Below are 16,195 nucleotides of genomic sequence, written 5' to 3'. Positions count from 1 at the left end.
CCCATATGGCAGACGGATTCTTTACCTGCTGAGCCACAAGGGAAGCCCAAGAATACTGGAGTGGGTAGCCTATCCCTCCTTCAGGAGATCTTCCCAACCCCAGGAATCAGACTGGGGTCTCCTGCATTGCAGGAGGATTATCAACTGAAACTATCAGGGAAGGTGAGTTAAGCTTTATCTGGGGCAAAATGAGCCCTACCTGAGAGCACCTCAGCTCTGAGAACCCACTCCAGAGAGGCAGGGGGAAAGAACTCAGTTATATGTGATTTTGGTGAAGGGGGCGTCTACGCAATCAAGTACGTATTTTCCCACAAGGATTCTGCTAGTCTTGTGAAGCTTTCTTCTAGTCATGAGGAACAGTCATCATCAGGAAGAGTTTTAGTGCTTTTCTAGATATAAAGAGATATAATAATTGAGCTCAAATATCAGCTCCGGAAAGTATCTGACTATCTGAGGACCTGTTCTGCCAGCCCACACCTCCTCCTGCCCCAAACACAGAGTTGCCTCATTTCTGCTCTCCGCCCTGAACTCCCTCAGGGGGCGTTATAGGTCAGTAGCTGCAGCGGCATTTCTGATTCAGTCATCCTAGAGGTGAAATGACAAGTGCCAATTTGTAGCTGACAGGTGCAAACCTGATGCGTCAAGAGATCTGTATTCCATTGGGATGACCATTTAGCAACTGTTTCTGCACCTTTACCTTGGAGCCCTCAAAGAAGTACCCAGGCCAGTGTGATTTATCTAGAATGCAAAGCTGACCTTGTCACGTCCTCTGCTCAACCCTCTTCAAGTGGTTTACTGATGTCTCTGCAAATCAGAGTGCCACCACGGCACCCCCTGGCTTGACCCTGCAGATACCCATGAGAGACTATATGCCTCTGGGAGTTGGTGGGTGGAGACCTGTCCTCCTCACTCCTCAGCACTGTTTCCAGGTCAACAGCCCTTCCTTCTGTAAAGTTCCTGTATCCTTTGGGGCTCTTACCCAGCTTCCCGTAATTGTCATGTATTTTTCTTGTGTTCAGTTCAGTTCAGTCACTCAGTCGTGTCCCATTCTTTGCTCATGACCCCATGAGCTGCAGCACGCCAGGCCTCCCTGTCCAACATCAACTCCCAGAGCCCACCCAAACTCATGTCCATTGAGTCGGTGATGCCATCCAACCATCTCATCCTCTGTCATCCCCTTCTCCTCCTCTCAGCCTTTCCCAGCATCAGGGTCTTTTCAAATGAGTCAGTTCTTCCCATCAAGTGGCCAAAGTATTGGAGTTTTAGCTTCAATATCAGACCTTCCAATGAACATCCAGTACTGATCTCCTTTAGGATGGACTGGTTGGATCTCCTTGCAGTCCAAGGGACTCTCAAGAGTCTTCTCCAACACCACAGTTCAAAAGCATCAATTCTTCGGGACTCAGCTTTCTTTATAGTCCAACTCTCACATCCATATATGACCACTGGAAAAACCATAGCCTTGACTAGATGGACCTTTGTTGACAAAGTGATGTCTCTGCTTTTTAATATGCTATCTAGGTTGGTCATAACTTTCTTTTCAAGGAGTAAGCATCTTTTAATTTCATGGCTGCAATCACCATCTGCAATGATTTTGGAGCCCCCAAAATAGTCTGACACTGTTTCCACGGTTTCCCCATCTATTTGCCATGAAGTGATGGGACTGGATGCCATGATCTTCGTTTTCTGAATGTTGAGCTTTAAGCCAGTTTTTTCACTCTCCTCTTTCACTTTCATCAATAGGCTTTTTAGTTCCTCTTCACTTTCTGCCATAAGGGTGGTGTCATCTGCATATCTGAGGTTATTGATATTTCTCCCGGCAATCTTGATTCCAGCTTGTGATTCCTCCCCCACCAATCAGTAGGAGCTTTAGTAGAGGGCCATCAGTGTTTATATCCAACCCAGTGTCTTACCATCTTCTGGGTGTCTTAAGCATCCACGTTTGATGACAAATATAAGATTATCTCAGCTATTTGACCTTTTCATCTTCACGGTCATTTTCTTTTAATCTCAGCTACTCGATCTCTTGAAGTTCTTGGACTTGAATCAAACTGCCACTACTTTGAAATCATTGAATTCAACAGGCCAGTCTTCTTCAGTTTCCAGCTCACCTAGTCAAGTATCCCCAGTGGAGCTCTTTTCAGCTTCCTCATGACACTCAATGCTGTGAAGCTTCTACTATCGTCCATCCATCAGCACCTCCTCATCTTCACTCTCTTCTTTACACTTTGGATTTCATGTCTGTGTAACAGACCCAGTTTAATGAACTGCCTGAACTCCAAGTTTACTTTCTTTTATTTTTCAGTTATGTTCTATTGGATATTATTTTCCTGTCCCTTCACATGCCTTATACAAAACCTATTGCTTTTAGATTATTTCAAGCATGAATACTTGATATAATGCATGAATAAGCATGAATACTCCCCCAGTCGTGTCCAGTGTAATTTAATCCACTTGAAAACATTAATCTTAAATCTAATTTAGTATTCCTTTTCCTTTCTAACTTGAAGTCAGAACTTAGGACTTGAACTGTAGAGACAGTATATCAGTGCTTTCACTCAGCTTCTTCAGAGTTCAGCTAGGGGATGAGAACTAGAGAAAAAGGAGGTTAAGATGGTCTCCACTTAATGTGTGCTACGAGCATCGTCTCTTGAATGTCAATGCTCACTGCACGATGGCGCCCAAATGCTATTCCTCTTCTTGGGGTCTTGTGTTCGCCCTTCAGAGGAGCCTTCTGGGTCTCTGTCCACTACCAGTTATCTCCAGAATGATCACTCCCAACCCTCTCTCAGCCTTTTGTCTCTATGGAATATTTTATAGCTACTTGCTTCTCAGATCCTCTCCCCAAACCTAAAGTCTTTTTAGGGGGGATTCTAGTAAGATGGCTCAAGTCTGGGTACCCATTTGACCACAGGAGACTCAGGCTTCCTTGTCAAGCCAAATGAAAAATAGAAGTCTGCTTCCACAAATACGACATCTTGTTTCCTTGCTGCCTCCCATGCCTTTCCCCCATTCAAGCACGTAGGCATGTAAGTTAGGTCTACAAGTTCACTGTGTAATACATAACCACCGATGGAATAACATGCTCTTCTTGAGGACACACCTCAGTCTCTATGAACTGTTTCCTTAGTGCTTTTCCCCTGTGGCTCACTGGGTGAAGGCTGGAAGTACTCTTTCTATAATAGAAAGTAAAAGCCCCAACTCTCTGCCCTACACCAATGTTCCCCTGCTTCCACGGATTCTTCTTGATTCTTTCTTTTGCCAATGTAGACTGCTTGGGTGTGATGGAGTCACAGTTTGGATGGCAGAGCCAGTTCTATAAATTCTTGGAAGTCCCAATGGAATATGCTTTATGACTCTCTCTAGACCATGGGTGGTGCTTAATGGTTATTTTTATCTTTATGACCATTTGTCAACTTCTGAGTCAAAAGGAAAAGTCCTATTTAATAGCCCAATTATCCAGATAAGCCAAACTCCCTTGCTCCTTTATTCTTCTGTCATACCTATGTATTAAAACCTTAACTCCAGATTATCCCAACTGCTTGCGATCACCATGTCTATACCCAGGGTACTTAGCAGAGTAGGGCAAAATCAGCCTTTGGGGCAGATGGTCAAATCTGTAAATTCATTATGATCAACCTCAACTTGCCTGACAACAGAGTAATTTGACTAGCCATATTCTCGATTCTTATCAAAAATTTCCAAATTCCAACCCTGTACCTCATCCTGCTCACATGATTTCTTTTTACTTCTTATAGAAACAGCTATTTCATATTGAAATGAGAAGCCAAACTAGAACCTCACTTTTCTAACACTAAGGTTACAAAATCACTTCCATCTGGACTGGCCCTTTTCTCCTGTTTCAACGAAAGGAACATCTCTATCTACTCTTTGAGCTCTGAATCCCTTTTTATTCCTTCCACAGATGTGGATTAAGCAACTAGTCAGTGGTAGGTACTGTTAGAAATGGTGCTGGGATTCTCTAGTGAATATAGGAGAGAATAGGCAAAGTCCTTACCCTCATGGGGCACACTTTTTTTTTTTTTTTTTTTTAGTGAGATTTTGTGTATGCTTTACTTATTAGTGTCACCTAATAAAGTAAAGCATAACAGTTAGAGGATGATAAGTGCTCTGGAGGAAGGTAGAGCAAGGCTAAAGGATAGATACTGCTGGGTGTAGGTTCTGGTTTCGGTAGGGTGGTAGAATATGCTTCTTTGAACAGGGACCTGAATGAAGGTGCCTGAAAGCATGAAACTGAAATGTGACTGATAATTGTATAATCTGGATGCTTTCATAATTATAGATTACCAGGCATATTCCTAGAGCTGTAGCACTTGACTTCTGCCTATCCACCTGGGGAATTAAAAAAAAATCTTCATGTCTGAATACCACCCTCATAAATTACGGTTAATTGGACTAGGGTGAGGTCTGATGATAAGGATTTTTAAAAGTCCCCAGGCAACTAAGAAATATAGCTAATGAATCTTACAAGACCTAGAGATTCTGATCCTGCGTGTTGGAGATGGAGGCTTACGAACATGTATAATTTAAATATATTCTTCAGGTGAGTCATATGATGGGAATGGGAAAATTTTACACTCTCTTTGATTTTGGACATATTTTTTATTCCAAAACTATATTTCTAGTCCAGACTTTGCTTCTGATATTCAAGGCATGTGTATCCAACTGCCTTGATATGTCTCTTACTGGACATTTTACAAGCATTTCAAATTTCTTATGCATGAAATGAAATCCTTCACTCTCTTTTTCACACCGTCTTCTTTCTGCAAGTTTCTTGTTTGGGCGAGTGGCTCCACCATCCTCTCAGTTGCTTAACCTGCAACCAGGGACTTACATGATTTTCTCTTTCTCTCACCTCCTACATCCCATCAATCACAAATCCTTTGGCTTCTTTCTGTTTCCTAAGCATCTTTCAGCTGCTCACCTCCCTGTAACCCTACTGTCATTCTCTTCCTGTGGGCTCCAGGGTCTTGTCTGGATTCCTCTGAAGTCTTCCACCTGATCTCTTTCCATTCATTCCACTTTTCTCCCTTCAATCCACTTTTCTCACAGCTTAACAGCCAAAATGATTGTGAAGAATGCAAATCTGGTCATATCATGGCATTTCTTAAATTTTTGGTGGTATCGAGTTCGGATACCTTATCAAGACTTAGGTGCCAAGGATCTGGGCTGTTCGTACTTTGCCATCATGATACCTCATTTATCTCAATTGATTTTCTCCAACTACACTGAACTTCCTGCTCTATCCCTTCTTAATCATGAGCCTTCATGGGGGCTATTTCCTTTAACTGGAGCCTGCTCTCTTGATGTTGTCACGTCTTATTTATCCTTTAATTTGGTGTTGAAATATAATCACTTCTTTTCAGACACCTCTTTGTCACTTTCAAGATCCTTACAGTGTGCATTCAGTTCAGTTCAATCACTCAGTCGTGTCCGACTCTTTGCAACTCCATGAATCACAGCACGCCAGGCCTCCCTGTTCATCACCATCTCCCGGAGTTCACTCAGACTCATGTCCATCGAGTCCATGATGCCATCCAGCCATCTCATCCACAGTCGTCCCTTTCTCCTCCTGCCCCCAATCCCTCCCAGCATCAGAATCTTTTCCAATGAGTCAACTCTTCGCATGAGGTGGCCAAAGTACTGGAGTTTCAGCTTTAGCATCATTCCTTCCAAAGAAATCCCAGAGTTGATCTCCTTCAGAATGGATTGGTTGGATCTCCTTGCAGTCCAAGGGACTCTCAAGAGTCTTCTCCAACACCACAGTTCAAAAGCATCAATTCTTCGGCGCTCAGCCTTCTTCACAGTCCAACTCTCACATCCATACATGACCACAGGAAAAACCATAGCCTTGACTAGATGGACCTTAGTCTGCCAAGTAATGTCTCTGCTTTTGAATATGCTATCTAGGTTGGTCATAACTTTTCTTCCAAGGAGTAAGCATCTTTTAATTTCATGGCTGCAGTCAGTGTGCATTAATACCGTTTATGTTCCCTTTGATGTGTGTATACGTCAGTTACTACCCCATGGACTGTAGCCCATCAGGCTCCTCTGTCCATGGAATTCTCCAGGCAAGAATACTGGAGTGGGTTGCTGTTCCCTTCTCCAGGGGATCTCCCTGACCCAGGGATCAAACCTGGGTCTCCTGCATTGAGGGCAGATTCTTGTATCGACTGAGCCACCTGGGAAGGCTATCATACCAGTAATTTCTTACCCAATTTGCCTCTCCCACTGGACAGTGGTGATGGCTTAGTAGCTAAGTCATACCCCATGGACTGTAGCCCACCAGGTTTCTCTGTGCAAGGGATTTCCCAGGCGAAAATACTGGAGGGGGTTGCCATTTCTTTCTTCAGAGGATCTTTTTGACCCAGGGGTTGAACCCGGGTTCTCTTGCATGGCAGGCAGATTCTTTTCTATTGAACCAGGGAAGCCCCTCCTACTGGATAGCAAGTTTATATAAGAGCAGGAACCAACCATATTTATTTTGTTCACTCTGCTTCCAGCAGCCATCAGAGTACTAGTATTTAGGTGGTGTTGAATGAATAGTATCAGGTGGAACGAACTCTCTTCCTTTAAACACCAGATTTTATTTGAAACATCAAAGTACTATATGAAGATTGAATAATGCACCTGTAATTGAACTTCATGTCTGCCTTGTTGCAGAGCTGGGACAGATGGCGCCACTGTCTTTTTGTTTGTTTTTCCCTCTGTAAGAGCCACAAGTGACAGGAAGCCTTGATTACTCCTACTTTGAGCTATTATACAGTTGTGTTAGAACACCATTGCTGGAGAAGGTCATCGACAGATGTGACTGCCATTGACCCTCCACTGGCTCTGGGGAACTAGAGGTTCCTCACTCCATTCTCCATCTGTGGAATATATCCTTCATCCACCATTCTCACACTAGGAGCTATTTTCAAGGATGCAACTTTGAGAGTGAGGTGGTGTTGAAACCATCTGGACTGAATATAAGTCTGTACCCAGTTAAGGCCTCTTATAAACTCTTATGATTCTGGTAGGTGGATGTGGAGACCTTCTGGTCTTGGGCCCACCCACGACAAACCTTGTAAGTGAGTCCCTTTACTTATTAAACCTGCTTCCCCAGTCTGGAGTGCTCCGCCTCTATCTTTTTTCTCCCCTTGCCATCTGTGTACAGGGGCTAATGTCAACTTTCACCTGGGAAGCTCCTGAGCTTTCAAACCAACCTTTGTACCTGTGGATTCAAGGCAATGTGAGCAATACAGGGAAGATAATTGGCTAGACTTTAGGAAATATTTCATGTTTTCTTCTTCTTTAGGATCAGACCTGGAAAATCAGATAAAGAGTTTGCTCCAAATTCTCATTGAATTATTAATGAAAAAAGCCTAAGGTGTTTAGGAAATGTGACAGAGAAGAAAGAATGTCTTATTTTCTTCCATTAAAATAAATTCTTTTGCCCAAGCCATGCCCTCAAGAGTCAGCACCTGACATGATAGTTAGATAATGGAGTTTATTATAAAAGTCGTGTTTTGTTGAGAGAGGTCCTGGTAACAACTGTTGTCAATCATTGGAGCTTTTGATTGTAGTTCTGGTTACCTCAAATGGCATAAGCCAAGTGTGTTAAATGGGAAACACCTTCAATCAGAACATCTCCCAGGGTTTGACAATTCAAGGAACATATGATATAGTCACCAGTTTGAGTTTCTGTTTTTCAGATCCCTCAAGGCAAATGCCACCGGAATACATTGCTTTGATCAATTCACTCAAGTACATCTATACTAACAGAAAATTTACACATTTTTCTTCTATATACACTGTTAACTTTAGATTTTCTTATCATATATATATATATTTTTTTTTTCTTGCCCTCTCAATTTCTTAGTTTCTCAATTAGCAATACTAATTTCAGAACAAGGCAAAATGTAATTGAGGCAGACATATTAAGTTAGATGGAACTTCTATTAAGTTATGAAATATATTTCAGAGATATTTTAAAGACAGGAAATAAAACCACCAAGTAAGCTACCTTGTGTCTGACATGGTGCTAAGTGCCTTTACTTAGCTGTTCTTACATGTATTATTGTCGGCATTGTACAGATTAGAAAAAGTTTTTAAAAATTAAACTGCTGTTGAAGGTCATGCAATTAAGAGAGATTTCCAGTCTGTGCCTTTCTCCTGCACTCTGCTGTCATTACTGTTTATCTGTGGTAATTAAGTCATAATCTTGTATATAACACCTGATGGTGTTAAGACAGCTCTCAGATAAATCTGGGTTTGAACTCTGACGCACATGCTTTCTGAATGTCATATTAATAATTTTCTTAACTTCTCTGATTCCCAAGTTCTGAAAATTTGGGCCTCATACCTATCTCTAGCGTTTTGGGAACAGTCATGCCAATATTTGGCAACCCACTTCAGCATTGTTGCCAGGAGAATCCCATGGACAGAGGAGCCTGGTGGCCTGCAGTCCATGGGGTCACAAAAGAGTTGGACATGACTGGAGTGACCTAGCACATGACCATATTAAACAATTAAGCCAGATACAAATCCGTGAGGAGGTGTTAGAAACATCTCCAGTAGCTATTCCAGCTCATGCCATGGTTGTTTCCCTTCATTTTCCAGCTGAAGCTGTCTTACTTTCTCCTCGGTTTTCATTCCATCACTTTAAGTTCTAACATCTGTTTTTCCTTTCACATTTTGACAGCTGATCATCCTTTTCCTCCCTCATATCAATAGAATCAGAAAAGACAATGACCAGCTGCCTAGCGCTGGTCTTTGGATAAATGCTCTCTTCCCATTCTAGCCACCCAGTAGCTCCGGTAAATCAGTCTTGACGTGTGATTGGATTTCTCAATACTTCTTAGGGATTATGGTGAAGACTTTGCATAAGGTTTTAGTAAGGATTTTATGCCACAGGAATTTAACATGCCTAGCCTTGACTTAACCAGAGGGAAGAATGTGGAGGAGGAAAATGGAAGGGATGTATAAAATAGGAACATTTTGGGAGCATGAGGAGCCTTTATCAGAATTTGCTAATGAAAATAGTTTCACAACTCGTGAAGGTATTAGAATTATGACCTTCTTATATAACATTGTGTTCTTAGGTTGTGGAGCCAAAGTTGCATTTTTAAGAACAAAATACCAAGAGAAAGCAGCCCATTTGGGGATTGGCAGTGCAGTAGTGGAAAAAGAAAGGCTCTGGAGCCAGGAAGACCTGGATTAAGTCTAGAGTTTGCTGCTTGCTAGCTGCTTTGGGAAAGTAATTCAACTCCTCTGAGTTTTGCTTTTCTAATCTATAAAATGGGTATGATATTTCTTTTGTAGTGTAGTATTAGAGGTAGAGTTAATACATGTATAAACGCTTGCTATATAGTAATTGATTTTTAATCTAGTGGAAATTTCTAAATAGAATTGAAAAATAGAATTTTTTTTCTCTTTATATTTGATACAGAGTTATTTCCACATGGATGTTCTGTCATTCATTATAATAAGTAGGATACCAGCAAACTGGTATGAGAGAGAATGTGCCAGGAAAAAAAAATGTAGCTTTCCTCAAAAACAATCTACATCTAAATTATGGCTGCTTGGAAATTCCTCCTCAGCTCTTAAGTTAATTGGCTGTTTAGTAAGGTTATTTTTTGTCATGGCATATCTTTTAGCAGAGATCTGTCTAGAATTTAGAGGTCTGTTAGTGAAGCTAATAACCAGCTTTAGAATTAGTGTTAAGGATTAGATGATGTCATGTTAGTAAAGCATTTTGCTTGTTTAAGAAATGATACTTTTTGTTACTAGTGGAAATATCTTACAACACCTATCAATCACATAATAGCACCAAAATATTAATTACATGTATTAATACTATCCAGATTGGATGCAATCTAATTGTTTACTTTACCATAAGCATTTGAGAGGTCCCTCAAACTGAGCTAGCCAGTAAGTGAATTGTTGACTGAATTATTCCTTTGATTTCTAGTATATCCAATCTGCAAATATTCCAACCTTCAGATGAATAAAATATATATCTAGAAAATCACTTCAACAAATTTAGAGGTGAATAATTTACAAACAAAACAAAGTCTCTTGGTCATCTCCTAAACCACAGAAAACATTCTACACTTTCAGAATTGAATTAAAAAAAACAACAACATGTCAACTAGGAGTGAAAACACCCTTTGACATACTGTGGTATGTGGTTGGGTAAAGGGAGCAGACACTCTGCTGTCCTGGGACACAAGGACTTCAAATGGATCTTGTTTGGGGTTTTGATTCTTGTGGGCAGGCAGCCATAACCACTGAGTACTTTCCATGTGAAATCTAAAGTCTGTTTCTGAAACTTGTGGATAGGAAGAAACTTCCGAAAAAATCTGGCCCAACTTCTCACTAAAATTTTGATCAGTAGTACACTGAAAATGAGCATTCATCTGCTGATTCTTCAGTGAAATCCTATTTAAAAGATTATTAAAATCGAGTGTGAAGAGTCATAGAAGATAAGGGAACAACTGAACAGGTTGGCAGTGAGTATGGGGGATTTAAAAGGAGGGAACCTTCTTAGAGAAAGTTATGCCCGAGCTAAGTCAACAAAGAGACGAAGACTTCCCTTTTATTATTGTCAAGGATGGCACTCTTCAAATCTCTTTGGTAAAATGTTGCCTCATTACTCCTACAACATACTTGGAAATAAATATGTAGAAAGATTATATTCTGTAGTGATAATCTATAATTACAATATATTTATGATTATAATAATAAATACAATATAAGCTGGAATCAAGATTGCCAGGAGAAATATCAACCTCAGATATGCAGATGATGCCATTCTAATGGCAGAAAGAAGAACTAAAGAGCCTCTTGATGAGGGTGAAAGTGGAAAACAAAAAGCTGACTTAAAACAATATTCAAAAAACTAAGATCATGGCATCTAGTCCCATTGCTTCATGGCAAATAAACAGGGGAAAAGGGGAAATAAGACAAACTTTATTTTCCTGGGTTCCAAAATCACTGCAGATGGTGACTGTAGCCATGAAAGTAAAAGACACTTGCTCCTTGGAAGAAAAGCTCTCACAAATCTAGACAGTGTATTAAAAAGTTAAGTCATCACTTTGCTGACAAAGGTCTGTATAATAAAAGCTATAGTTTTTCTGGTGGTCATGTATGGATGTGAGAGTTGGACCATAAGGAAGGCTGAGCACTGAAGATTTGATGCTTCAAACTGTTATGCTGGAGAAGACTCTTGAGAGTCCATTGCACTGAAAGGAGATCAAACCAGTTAATCCTAAAGAAAATCAGTCCTGAGTATTCACTGGAGGGACTGATGCTGAATCTGAAGCTCTAATACTTTGGCTACTTGATGTGAAGAGCTGACTCACTGGAAAAGTTCCTGATGCTGGGAGAGACTGAAGGCAGGAGGAGAAGAGGGCAACAGACCAACTCAATGGACATGAGTTTAAGCAAACTTCATGAAATAGTGAAGGGCAGGAAAGTCTGGCGTGCTGCAGTCCATGAGGTCACAAAGAGTTGGACATGACTTAACAACTGAACAACAGCAACAAGATAGTTTTTATTGTGATAAAAAGTAGTATACTCTTGTTTTATTTCTTCTTTCTAATTGATAGTCAAAATTTAAGTTGATTAATTAACATTACTAATAATAAAATTATTTTTAAAGTTTTTTTATCATGTGTCACCATGGTGATAATCATATGATAAGCATTAAAAGAATTAATACATGAAAAGTACTTACATCAGTTCTTGGCACACAGTAAATGCTCAAAAGCATTTCTGGCAATTATTATTATCACAAATCTACTGTTATATACAATCTATTACAAAATGAATGTGAGGAAAGAGTTTGAAGAGATTTAGTAATTTACTTAAGATCACAAAGTTAGTAAATTTACAAATGTGGGATTGGAATTAAGGAATCTCTAACTCAGAGTGCCCAAACTGAATTATTGTGATTCAGTTTATTAAATTATTCTCTAACACCTGCAAGCTAAATTTATGTTTAGTCATAGTAAGGAGAACATGGGGCTTCCTCGGTGGCTCAGACAGTAAAGAATCAGCCTGTAATGTGGGAGACCTGGGTTCAGTCCCTGGATTGGGAAGATCCCCTGGAGGAGGGCATGGCAACCCACTCCAGTATACAATGTTCTTGCCTGGAGAATCCCCATGGACAGAGGAGCCTTGTGGACTACAGTCCATGGGATTGCAAAGAGTCAGACACAACTGAGCGACTAAGCACAACAACACAACAGGGATAATGTGAGTTAATCCATATTACTTTAGTCTAGACTATTGCTAGTAGTTTTCTTTTAAGCCCTGATAAATGTTGTACATTGTAATGAACAAAAATTTATTAATTAGTAATATTTGAAATCTCTGGAGACAAAGCAGAGAAGTATTTACAGGGGCTACCAATGTGCCAGGAGTCTGATAATACTGGTAAAAAAATTGTCTAACTAGGTATAAGAAATGAATTTGTGTTGGTATAAGGAATCATATAGTGGGGGAAGAGACAGATCAACATGAGGGTCAGTAAAGGCAAGTGGCAGCCTCTGGGAAACCTAAGACGCAAACCGGATAGTCCTTAGATTCTATTAGGGATTTATATGGATTTCACTTTCTACAATTAGATGTGCATAAAACAATTTGCCAATCAGCTACATTTACAAACTTCAGCAAACTAGAAACCTTCGATTTTGTTTTTTATTTGTGTGCTCTCTCCTCTTTCTTCTAATTATTTTTGCTTTCCTCCATTCCTTTCTCTTTCAGCTCCTGTGATAGATTAGCGAAATATCAGGAAAGTCACTCAATCTGAAAGTAAAAGATTATTAGCAAATGTTTTATGAGAAACACAGTCCTCACTTTCCTGGAAACTGGGGGTACCCTACGGTGGAACCATGGGTGCCAGATCCAGCTTGAAGAGATGGAAAGTTTCTCTGTATACTTTCATCTAGGTTGAGACTGGTCATTTCTGGGGACCTAAGAAGGTGCCTCTAATACCTCCCCCCCCCCGCAACGTGCTCCCATCTGAAATTTCAGCATTAGGTTCTTCTCTCATAGCTTCTGTTGCAGTGGAGGGGCAGGGTCCCCAAGCACATGTGAAAACAGACCAGAGGAAAGATCCACTCTGTAAATGTGGTGTGAGGAGCTCTGTTGGTCTGCTCCCCAGTGAAGTCACCATAACTAGTGAAAATTATTGAAAAAGCAACCATTTATTTTATTTTATTTATTTATTTTTTATTTTATTTACAATTCTGTATTGGTTTTGCCATAGCTTTTAAAGCTTTTGGAAATTGTCTTAAGAGCATCCAGCAAATGAAGAAACATTTATGAAAAAAAAATCTACTATATTTGGGTGAGAATAGCAAGAATCTTTGGCACCTGAGCCATGAACTGCTCCGTCACTTCCTCCTCGCTTCCCCAAGCTGAACTTGATTGCATTTCGGGTGGGTGTGATGAACAGGGAGCTCTTTTCTCCCAGCTCTCAGTCAAGGACTATGGTATTTCCTGGGAGGGTCAGACAGTCAGAATTTCTCATCCCTTCCAAGGAATCACATGGTGATAAAGAAATTAATCCAACAAGGCATTTGAAATAACTGTACATAGGAACACTTCCCTGGTGGCTCAGATGGTTAAGCGTCTGTCTACAATGTGGGAGACCCAGGTTCGATCGCTGGGTCGGGAAGGTCCCTGGAGAAGGAAATGGCAATCCACTCCAGTACTATTGCCTGGAAAATCCCATGGACAGAGGAGCCTGGTAGGCTACAGTCCATGGGGTCGCAAAGAGTTGGACACGACTGAGCAATCTTCACCCTCACCAGGAACACCTAAATACATAAAGCAAATATTAACAAACATAAAGGGAGAAGTTGATAGCAATACAACAATTATAACAGACTTTAACACCCACTTCTATCAATGGACAGATTTTCATGATAAAAGCAACAAAGAAATACTGATTTTAAGTGACAAATAGGACTACACAGTTTTAACTGATATATAGAGAACATACCACCCCAAAGCAGCCAAATACATATTCTTTTCACCTGCACATGAAACATTCTCCAGGAAATATCACGTTAGGCCACAAAATAAGTCAATAAATTTAAGAAATCATATCAAACATTGTTTCCATCCACAACATATGATCATCTCAATAGATGCAGAAAAACCTTTTGACAAAATTCAGCACCCATTTATGATAAAAACTCTCCAGAGGGAACATACCTCAAACTAATTAAGACCACAAATGACAAACCCACAGCTTATATCATACTCAATGGTGAAAAACTGAAAGATTTCCCTCTAAGGTCAGAAACAAGACAAGGACACACTCTCACCATTTTATTCAACATAGTATTGGAAGTCCTAGTCATAGTAGTTAGAAAATAAAAAGAGATGAACACATCCAAACTGGAAAGAAAGACGTGAAACTGTCACTTTGCAGATGACATAATATTATATATAGATAACCCAAAAAACTCCTCCAAAAAGCTATTAGAATAAATGAATTCAGTAAGGTTGTAGGACACTTAGTTAATAACAGAATTTCATTGTATTCCTACACAATAACGATGAACTATCAGAAAGAGAAATTAAGAAAGCAACTTCATTTACATTTATACAAAAAAGAATACATTTAACCAAGGGGGTGAAGGACTGTATTTTGAAAACTATAAGACACTGATGAAAGAAATTGAAGATGGTACAATTAAAGGGAAAGACATGCAGTGCCAATAGATTGTAATAATTAATATTGTTACAATGTCCATATTATCCAAAGCAATCTACAGATTTAATGCAATTGCTATCAAAATACCAATGGCATTATTCATAAAACAAAACAAATAATTTTATAATTTTGTATGGAAACACATAATACTTCAAATAGTCAAAATATTCTTAAGAAAGAAGAACAAAGTTGGATATATTATGCTCCCTAATTTCAAACTATGCCACAAAGCTTATAGTAATAAAAATTGTATGGTACTAGCACAAAAACCACGGAGAAGGCAATGGCACCCCACTCCAGTACTCTTGCCTGGAAAACCCCATGGATGGAGGAGCCTGGTAGGCTGCAGTCCATGGGGTCGCTAAGTCGGCCATGACTGAGTGACTTTACTTTCACTTTTCACTTTCATGCATTGGAGAAGGAAATGGCAACCCACTCCAGTGTTCTTGCCTGGAGGATCCCAGGGACGGAGGAGCCTGGTGGGCTGCCATCTATGGGGTCACACAGAGTCGGACACGACTGAAGTGACTTAGCAATAGCACAAGAACAGACACATAAATCAGTGAACAGAATAGAGAGTCTTGAAATAAACTCATGCTTATATGGTCAATTAATTTTTGATAAAGGAGGCAAGAATATACAATGAGGAAAAGACAATCTCTTCAATAAATGTTGTTGGAAAAACCAGAGAACTATTTGCAAAAGAATGAATCTAGATCATTTTCTTACACTATTAAATGAAAATGAACTCAAAATTGATTAAAGACAAACGTAAGATCTGATACTAGAAAACTAGAAGAAAATATTAACCACACACTCTTTAACATCAGTCTCAGTAATATTTTTTTTTGGATTTGTCTTCTCAGGCAAGGACAACAAAAGCCAAAATAAACCAGCAAAACAATATTGAACTAAAAAGCTTTTGCATATCAGATAAAATCATCAACAAAATGAAAGGGAAGTCTGCTGCTGCTGCTAAGTCGTTTCAGTCATGTCCGACTCTGTGCGACCCCATAGACGAGAGCCCACCAGGCTCCGCCATTCCTGGGATTCTCCAGGCAAGAGTACTGGAGTGGGGTGCCGTTGCCTTCTCCAAGGTGGCTCAGTGGTAAAGAATCTGCCTGTCAATGCAAGAGATGAGGGTCTGATCCCCGAGGAAATGGCAATCCACTCTAGTATTCTTGCCTGGGAGATCCCACCGAGAAGCCTGATCTTCAGTCCATGGGATTGCAAAAGAGTCAGCTATGACTTAGCAACTAAACAGCAACAGTGATATACCTCAATATAAAAAACCTGCTTAGAAATGGGCAGAGGACCACCAAAGATATTTTTCAAAGGAAAAAATATAGATGGCCAACAGACACATGAAACAACGCTCATCATGAAACATCAGGGAAATGCAAATAGAAACCACAATGAGATATCACCTCACACTTGTTGCTATGGTTATTATTAAAAAGG

The sequence above is a fragment of the Oryx dammah genome, unplaced genomic scaffold, assembly GCF_014754425.2.
Source record: "Oryx dammah isolate SB20612 unplaced genomic scaffold, SCBI_Odam_1.1 HiC_scaffold_4, whole genome shotgun sequence".
In the NCBI taxonomy this organism is placed as follows: Eukaryota; Metazoa; Chordata; class Mammalia; order Artiodactyla; family Bovidae; genus Oryx; species Oryx dammah.
This window is presented reverse-complemented; position numbering follows the sequence as displayed.